The sequence below is a fragment of the Notamacropus eugenii genome, chromosome X (genome assembly GCF_028372415.1).
Source record: "Notamacropus eugenii isolate mMacEug1 chromosome X, mMacEug1.pri_v2, whole genome shotgun sequence".
Lineage (NCBI taxonomy): Eukaryota > Metazoa > Chordata > Mammalia > Diprotodontia > Macropodidae > Notamacropus > Notamacropus eugenii.
Window position 1 is genome coordinate 48,961,054 of NC_092879.1, and position 8,873 is coordinate 48,969,926.

Here is an 8,873-nt window from a genome sequence, read left to right on the forward strand (position 1 = left end):
ATATAACTATTAGTTGGGAGTCCTTCCAACTTTCCTATCATTTCCACTTCAAGATAAAATTCTTCTTTGTGGAAAGAATCAGATGAAGACAGAAACTAGGCACAGATGAACATCTCACACTATATACTAAGATAAGGTCAAAATGGAGAAATATTTTAGACATGAAGGTTGATATCATAAGTAAATTATGTCAGCATGGAAAATGTACCTGTCAGATCTATGGATAATGGAAGACCTTAAGACCAAGCTAGAGACACAGAGCACCACAGTCTATAAAATTGATTAACTTGACTGCATGAAATTAAAAAGTTTGTGCACAAACAAAAGAAACATATTAAAATTAGAAGGAAAGGAGGGAAAATGAGAAAAAACATTCACAAGAAGTTTCTTTGATAAAGGCATCATTTCTCAAATATATAAACTGAGCCAAATTTATAAAAATCAGAGCCTTTCCTCAGTTGATCAATGATCAAAGGATACGAATAGTCAGTTTTCAGAAGAAGAAATCAAAGCTATGAATAATCATGAAAAAATGCTCAAAGTCACCACTGATTAGAGAAATGCAACTTAAAACAACTCTGATGTGCCACCTCACATATATCAGATTGGCAAATATGACAGAAAAGGAAAATGATGAATTCTTGAGAGGATGTTGAAAAAAATGCACTTTTGGTAGAGTTGTGAACTAGACCAAACATTCTGGGGAGCAAATTGGAACTATACCCAAAAGGTTAGAAAACTACACATACTTTTTGACCCAGCTATACCACTACTAGGTCTGCATGCCAAAGAGATCAATGAAAAAGAAAAGAGACCTATTTGTCCACAAATATTTACAGCAGCTTTTGTGGTACTAAAAAAATGGAAGGGATATCTATCAGCTTGGGAATGACTGAACAAGGTGAGGTATGTTATATGATTATGATGGAATATTATTATGCTATAAGAAATGATGAGCAGGACAATTTCTGAAAATCTGGGAAGACTTACATGAACTCATGCAAAGTAAAGTGAGCAGAGCAAGGACACCATTGTACATGGTAACACCAATATTATAAGGATGATCAACTGTGAAAGACATAGCTCTTCTCAGCAATACAACGATATAAGACAATTCCCAAAGGACTTATAATGAAAAATGCTATCTGCCTCTAGAGAGAGGTGATAAACTCTGAATGCAGATTTAAGCATATTTTTTTACTACTCCTTTTATTTTTATTGTTTTATTTTTTGTTTTCTTTCACAGCATGGCTGATATGGAAATATGTTTCGTGAGACTTCATATGTATAACTGTTTATCAAATTGCATGCCTTCTCAAGGAGAGGAGAGGACAGAAAATTTAGAACTCAATTAAGAATGACTGTTAAGAGTTTTCTTTTTTACATGTTATTGGTAAATATTGAACAAAATAATAAAAATTAATTTTTAAAAAGAAAGTAAAGGAAAGAAAGAATCAGCTAAAGATCTCCTTCTATTATTTGCAAGAATGAGGGACTGTGGATGTGGTCCAGTGAACATGCTGTCAGATTTGGTTAAAGTCTTGGCTAGTTCTGCTGAACGGCATTTATTAGCTTTCTTTTTATATTCTTTGTTACAAGAGGAGGGAGAGAGAGAGATTTAGAATTGAAGGTTACATTAAAATAAAAGATATCAGAAAAAACTTAAAATAAGAAAAATGATATCTCAGGTAGTTAATGAAAAAAGCAGGTACACAGTAGCATTCCTCCTCATTTCTTCTTCCATCTTCTGAAGCATTACATTAGCATTAAGGCAAGCCATAGGATAAGTAGTTACCTTAATTTGGGAAGAAAACTCCAACAAATATGTAGGGAACCTCCTTCCTCTCCATTATTGTTATTGTACACCGGGGTGTCCTGCTTGGCTTGTGATCTGTTTCCCACACTCACTGATTTCTTCCTTCTGTTGAACGGCTTCAGCATCCAGTGATCCCCACCCAAATACTGCTCACCAATGATGTTTCTACCTTTTTGATTTTTGGATTTTTTCATATGAATATATCTTCTTAGCAAGTAGATATATCCTACTCATTTACCTATCATGTTCATTTTTAATAATATATACTATTTCAGAGCTATATTCCAATAATGGATATCATCCTCCCAAGTCTCAGTGAACCTATGAGATCAAAGTCATTTCCCTGTTAGGATCTCTGTGTGTTTCCTTTACTTGATAAGCTGGTGTACAAACACGTGAGACCAGGATTTTCATTGCTGGCTGCTTTCTTGGATATTGTCTCCTCTTCTTCCTTTGTTACAACTAACCTTTATCAAATATAGCTTGATAAATATAGGTAGGTGATGGATTCTCTTCTGCTCTCTTCTCTTTAGTTTGAGACTCTCTTAATTAGATTTGTGAGATTCCTGGCAAATACATTTTATCAGCCTTTATTAGGTGTACTTCCACCCAGATTTGTGGGCAGCCAGTCTTCGCTGGCTTCTGTAGCTGAAAAACACTAATGCTTTACTGGTTAACCTTCTAATTACGGGCTTCTCCATGGTTAATGAGGCTGGTCTTCTAGTGACAGTCACAGTCCATCTCTGCATGTGGAAATGAAGCCATTCCTGTTAGGTAAGACCAATCAGAATTCACCTGGATTTCTGAAGTAGGTTGATACTAAGAAATTCAGAGGGAAAAGTAACTAAATAAGCTGAACGTTTCAAGCCAAAGAAGGGAAGAAAAGAAGAGTTCATTAATGAATAATTACCTCATTTCTCTTCATGTTGAGAGAAACCCTGATTTATCATTTGCGGAATAAGGATGCAAACTGTTCAACTTCCCTGGCCACCCTCATGATTTATCAAATGGTAGGATCAGTTATATAAAATGACATATGTGGACATGCCCTTTAGCATCATATACTGAAAAATGATGGCTTTGCTACAGCCCCTATTCAGAATTTGGTCTCTTATCTGTTAGAGAAAACTGGGCCTTAGCTCAAATAGTTGAATTAGTGGGTTTCAGTTTGTGTCCTGAAGCACTTTGTAGAACTTTCTGTTTTTATTTTGTAAAAGGATGTTAAGAAGGAAATAAGTGTGTACCACTGAAAACTCTCCTTTAAACTGCTTAGCTTATGCATGTTCCAAGGTTTATTTTTCTAAATTTTAACAGCTTCAAGTCAAGTTTTCCGGTGTACACTAACTGAATTTATGATGACTATTCTTTCAAGGTTTTAATCAAATCGTATGCAATATATCGAATGAGCTAAGAGAGAGAAAAATTTTAGGAAGGCAAAAAGCAACATCTTCGTATAAAAATACACAATTAGAAAAATGTCTTACTTTTGCAGTGTTCCTAATAAAACATGAAATCAGAGATCTTTCATTATAACATTTAATAAATATAATGATAAGGTCAGGGAACTATTCTGAAATGAAATTCTTCTTGGAAAGATACTATAGCATGAAAAGAGACTATATTTTGTATGATCATTAAATACACTGTATGTTATTTGGACTAGCATCTCTTTATTTTCAAGACAAACATATGTATTTGTGTGTGTGTGTGTATCATGTGAGTGCATTAAGATATAGATACATAGATATATAATTTAGATATATAGCCAATACAGATACAAATGACAGATATAGATATACAAATTATATAGATACAGATATACAGATATAAGTAATATGGATATAGGTGTAGATATAGATTACATAAATGATAGAGGTAGAGAGGATAGAGACAGAGGTGGAGATATGGAATGGATCTGTGATGTCACTGGTGTTGGGAGCTCCTAATGAGGAAACTTCCTTTACCAGTACAAATCAGCAAATGTTCTCTAATTTAGAATCTTAGAGTATGAAAGGCACTGAGAAGCTAAGTGGCTTTTCCAGGATCACACAACCAATGTGCATCAGAGACAGAACTTGAACCCAAGTTTTTTTTTTTTCTAACTCCAAGGACAGTTCTTTATCTTCCACCTTTCATATCCAGCTAATGCGTCTGAACTCAATACTCAGGTGATCCCTGCCTTGACTATGAGGTAGGACCAGGGACTGGACATTTGCCTTGTTGCCCCTCCTACTCTACATGGGCCAACAGTCCAAGGAAAAAAGATTCTCCTGAAGGTCATCCCCACTCTCCCATCCTGGGGGGGATAATCTACTCAAAGTATATTGTCTGCCCCTTTCCCAGAGGTTAATAATCAAATCAACATTATCTTTGATACTGTGTCTATCATAACAACTTCTAGCAATTTGTTTCCACCCCGAATCACTATAATTCTGAGTCACAAGTTTTCTAGGCTGAAGCGCCCTTCCCTGACTACCACCCCTTACTCCTTCATATCCATCCATATCAGCTCCATCTTTCCATTGTTCCTAGCTCATTTATCCCTACCCTCCCTAACTGCCTTCTGGAACTCCTGTTCCATTGTTAACGAACTACTCTTCATTTTAGACCTATGCCCCCTCACATACAAAATTACACTATATATTTTACATAACCTAATTTATATGTGTACAAATCCCTCCCTACCCCCAAACCCAATATAATCTTGAGGGCACAAACAGTTTTGTTTTGTCTTTGTCCTCAGTACTCAGTATAGTGCCTAGCACATAGTAGGTATTTAAGTAAGTAATAATAATAGGTATATTATTAATACCAATTAATAAACAGAAAGGATAAAGAATTTTGATGAATGCAATGACCAATGACAAATCCATAAAATTGATGAGGAATCATGCTATACACGTCTAAACTCTAACTCTACACTTGTCTGGTTCTTGGACTGCTCATTCTGCTTGTACCTGGAATGCTCCCCCTTATCATCTACCCAATGAATTATTCATCTATCCTTTAAAAATCTCAAACAAATGCCAACTTCTCCAAGAACGGTCCCCCTGACAGTCCCAAACCTCCCCTGCTACTACCACAGCAAAAATGACTTTGCCCCCTGTAGGCCCTTATGGAGCCATGATATGCACCTCTATATTAGCATCATGTATTATTTTTAACTGTCATATGCTTTTTCTAGACAGAAGACTCCATAAGGTCAGGAATGAGTTCTGGATGCCATATATCCTAGTAAGTATATGGAAAAACTGAAGGTATATTGAAAACGTATAACAAAAAGTTTAAGAGGCCTGGGAATGCTTAGCCTAAAGAAGGCCCAGAGATACATAATAGCTGTGGAAATTCCGTCATGTGGAACAGAATCTAAGACATATTCATGCTTGGCCCCAGAGGCCAGAGCTAGGAGCAATGATGGGGGAATGAAGGGAACAGATCACAAAGAAGTGGATTTCAGCTTGATGACTCAATGAGAGCTGTCCTGAAGTGGGGAATTCTCCCCCATTGGAGGCCTTCAAACAGAGCCCGAGGGGATCCATAGGGAGTGTTAGATTAGAATCAGTGGTATCAGATTTGAATAGAAAAGGATCTCTGTTCACCACATATTGACTTAGGAAAGCATAGAAGAACATCGTCTAATTTTGTTAAACATTTCCCAAATAAATTTCAATCTGGTTCTAACCCAGCCAGGAGTTCTGTGTGCTGTGACTTTGAAACCTCTAGATTAGAAGGTTGCCGAGGCACTTTTTAATTCAAAACTTCTGTTGATGTTGGAATAGCTGATATTTATATTGCATTCTAAGGTTTCCAAAGGTTCTTATGCGCAAATTTCATTTTATCTTCACAAAAACCCTCTGAGGTAAGTGGGATAAGGGAAAGAGTCTTTATCTGTGATTTCATAGGTTTACAGGGCTTCCCTCTTATCATCTTCTATACAACTCAGTCTTGGATCACTACCTAGAAAGGAGAGGGGAAGTGACTTGTCTAGGGTCACACAGCAGTATGTTAGGGGTAGAACCTGAATTAAGGTTTTCATACGCCTCTATCAAGGTAGGTTCTACTGGTACCCTCATTCCTATTTGATGGATAAGACACTCAGGCCCATTAAGTGACTTGTCCAGGGTTACATAGCTTTTAAAAGACCAAAGGCAAGATTTGAACTGACTTCTGCTGATGCCAAGTCAAGTCAATTTAATTCTCAGCAGTTATGAAACAAAGGTCGTTTCCGGTATTAGGAACATCAAGCTTCCCTTTTAAGTCCCTTCTGCTTAACCAACTATAGCAGCTGAAACTAAGGCAAGAAGGGTCTCTGTTTATAGTTTTCAGGAGCATCTGCTTCTGACATATAATATGTGACCTTGAGTAAGTCACTCCCATATACCTCCATTTCCCCATCTGTAAAATGAGCATAACAGTATCTGTCATACCTTCCTTATATCCCATAATATGTACTCCTCACTGTCATTCTGTAAGGAAATTATAGTGGATACATATTTTTTCAGTGCCTTGAAATTTAAAGCACTATATGATAGAAGCCATTGTTAATGTTTTAATTGCTTGTGCAATGAAGAACTCTTACTAAATGATCTTTGAAGTCCATCATGGCTCTAATACTCTATAAGTCTATGATGCTCTAAACTTCCATCAACATAAGAGAAGCCATCTTGTTATCCAGGGACACCATTCCCCAGGTGTTCTGAATTAAGAAATGAAAGGGGGGAGTTGACCTTAATAAGAAAAAAATTTTGGAACAGAGGCATAAGTAGGGATTTTTTTCACCTAGGACAAAAATAGTTGGGAGCAAGTGCAGTAGGACAGAGGACAGTCTTATGGGAATGGTGAAGGAGGACAATGGAACCCTATGGATGGTGAGCAAGAGAGGAAACTGAATTGTGCTGTGTGGTGCAGGTCACTAGACGGGGCAGCAGCCTCCAGGGTGCTGCTGAGAGAAGCAGCCTGCCTCCCCTCTCCTAGTCTTTATAGCATAGCATTCTGGAGCAGAGGTTTAGAGCTCGAAGAAACCTGAGAGATTATTTAGCTCAACTGCCTCCTTTTATAGATGAGAAAAGGAAGTTCGGACAGGTTAAGTGATTGACCCAGAGCCACACAGGTTGGGTCATAGTTAAGATTCAAAATGAGGTCCTTTGAGGCAAAACCCTGCTTGTTCCACCAGAGGTAGAGCCTTGGTGGAGTAATTTTGTGTTACAGCTTCAAACTCCACTTTTTGTAGCTCAATTGAGGAAATGACTACAACATTTGACCGAGTATTCTATATTACTCCATGGAAAAATACAGTGTATATATATATATATCCTTGTACATATGTAATATATGTATACACACATATGCACACATATATACGTATATATACATATATATGCCATATGTGTGTATTTAAGGATAGCTAGGTGGCATGGTGAATAGAATGCCAGGTCTGGAGTCAGGAAAACTCATCTTCCTGATCTCAAGTCTGACCTCAGATACTTCCTAACTGTGTGACCCTAGGCAAGGCACTTAAACCTGCTTGTCTCAGTTTCCTCATTTGTAAAATGAACTGGCAAAGGAAATGACAAACCACTCCAGGATTTTTGCCAAGAAAAGCCCAAATGGGGTCATGGAGAGTCAGACATGATCAAAAGGACTGAACAACAACAAAAAACTATATGCATATGTTTGTGTATGTGTATGTGCATGTGTGTGTGTGTGTGTGTGTGTTGTATAAATTCCTAATGAAAGAGATGATATGAGACTTATGCATTTAAGAGATACAATGAACTCAGTGGGGAAATAAAACCCACAGGGAGAATACCTACTGTTTTGGATCTGATTTTGACAAAACCAAAAGCCACTGTTATGCTTAGAAAAACATCAAGCGGTCATTTGGAAAATGTAATGTTTATGCTATTAACACACCTGAGTTAACTCATGAGATTAAAAAGAACCATTTGATCTAGAAGTCATTGATTTATGGACAGAGCTTGTTAAATTTTATTAGCATTCATCTCGTTGCAGCAGCACTTTTAATTTTAAACCGTTATAATAACCCAAGACAGTTTGTTGACAAACTTTGAGGATATGGGGTTGAGTTTTCTGGGTATTTTTCCTTTTTTCCTCACAATATTAATGTTGTCATTAGTTTAACAATTAGGTTGGGAGAAAGACTTTTCTTTTCATGGAGCACAGCATCTTGGGCAATGATTGTATCCACTCGTAATGGCGGGAGACTCTTTATCGGTTGGCTTGAGTCATTTTCAACCAGGTTAATGTCTTGAAATTATTCTTAGGAAAGTGACTGTATAAATTTCCATTCCATTTCAATACTTTAGATAAACATGAAAGCTTAATGCAAAGCCTAACTGGTAAAAAAGAAAATTGTAATACTTGGCATATTATAGGGATTAAAACAAATTTGGTTGAAGGTTTTCAAAGCATTAATTTGAGAGGTTTGGGGTGAATATTATCTATAAAAGCATACTTTCTAAATCCCTTCTGGGTGATTATCAGCGAATTGTTTAACATTTCCATTGTGCTCTCCTCTTTTCAGATCAGCTAACTGTCCATCCAGTATTCCCAAGTTTGAGCCACTGGGCCAATATCACATTAGAATTCATTTCATTCTCCCTGGCACATTTAGAGTCCCATTTTCAAAGCAGCTCAATGGAACCTTCCTTCTTATGTGACTACCCAGCTGAACTGTGCTGCTAGCTGAACGGAAGGGTGTATGAGCTGGTCATAGATGCGATTATGGACACTGGCAAGGTAAGGTGGAGAGTCGCAGGGCCAATGTCATCTTCTGCTTCTACACAAAGGAGCTTGCAGATGGAGTATTTGGGGGGTTTGGTCAGGTGCTAATATGTCACTCGCTGTGGCACCATATGAATATGTCAAGAAAAAGGGCAGGGCTGTTTCTACTGAGATGCAGAATCTGATATAAATCATAAAAGATGATCTCTGTAATGAGAAATTTACTTTTACAGTAGAGGGCCAGAAAGTGAGAATTCCCTTCTCACATTACCCTGGGGGCTTTCTAATAGGGATAAACCTGGAAGGAAGGCAG